Source organism: Pyxicephalus adspersus, chromosome 7 (assembly GCF_032062135.1).
Source record: "Pyxicephalus adspersus chromosome 7, UCB_Pads_2.0, whole genome shotgun sequence".
Classification (NCBI taxonomy): domain Eukaryota; kingdom Metazoa; phylum Chordata; class Amphibia; order Anura; family Pyxicephalidae; genus Pyxicephalus; species Pyxicephalus adspersus.
In genome coordinates, this window is record NC_092864.1 from 17,039,839 (window position 1) to 17,041,065 (window position 1,227).

Consider the following 1,227-nt stretch of genomic DNA (forward strand, 5'->3'; position numbering starts at 1 on the left):
AATTGTATGGAGCTTCTCATTATATACCTGCTATGCCACTATGCCTGATTTTCCACAAGGATCCCAACCTAAAGCTTTTTTCTACTGGCTCAGGCGAGGTGTTCAATGTCTTGACCATTTCCTAGATGAAAATTGCCACTTTTTACCATTTCATATTTTAGGAGTTAAATATGCACATCCACCCTCATATTTTTTTATTATTTACAAGTGAAGCACTATATATACACCCACCTCTGTTCTGATCAAGTTTTTTCATTGCCATCTTCCCTCCTAAAGTTAATTGGTAAACTGACCACTCGATTATCCATTGCGGATTTATATCAGATCCTACAATTGAGGGATGCTGATTTACCCAGCAATTATTCTTATGTAGTTAAATGGGTAACATTCCTGGATATGCCTTATCAGGAAACCCCGTAATATTTGAAAACTAGCTGGTCAGTGGTTGGTAAGCTGTTCATTAGTGAAATTTGGAGGGAGATGCATTATAAAATATTACATAGGGCATACTATCCATTTGCTCTTAGGATCAAATCTTCTACAGTCGCTAAGTTTCAATTGGCATGCCCTAAATGCAGTTTATCTCTAGCTTCCTTGGAACATGCATTGTGGTCTTGTCAAAAAATCTAGTCTTTCTGGCTTCATGTTTTTTCCCATGCAAACCATTTATTAGGCCAAAGACAAACCTTTTTACCTTAAGTGGCTCTTTTCTATGTACTTCCCTCTTCTTTGCCAGTATCAAACACTACCAGATCATCGTCTAAACTTGGAAATTTGTGCTTTCTTGAGGCAAAAAAATGTATTATGAAACAATGGCTGGACCCTGTAGCTCCGTCTATGTTACACCTTACTCAATTATTACATTCTATTATGAAGATAGATAAAATAGAGGCTACTCAGCACCTTCACACACATCCTCAAAGATTTTTTGATATCCTTTCTTTGAAAGACACATTTTCTTCCACCCAATTAGATGATCCTATTGATCTTTTTCGTCATTCTACATGGTGCGATTAGAACTTTAAATAATACCTAAAGTTTTCTAGGTTTTCCTTTTTATAGCTAGCTCATGATTTTATCTCTTTGTTAATAAGGCAGACATTGAATTTGTTTTGTTTAATTACTTATTTTAATTGCCATTGTTCTACTGACTAGACAGTGATCCCCTCTCCCAGCTCCCTGGTTTAAAATAAAAAATATTAGTGAGGAAACACATTCATATGTCTG

The 1,227-nt window shown here is 35.7% G+C and overlaps 1 protein-coding gene across 1 annotated transcript in view; it reads right to left on the reverse strand.

The window, feature by feature from the left end:
- The window catches only part of MARCO (macrophage receptor with collagenous structure), a gene marked incomplete at its 3' end in the record, with an annotated part of 9,257 nt that overhangs the window by 2,806 nt on the left and 5,224 nt on the right, over positions 1–1,227 (reverse strand).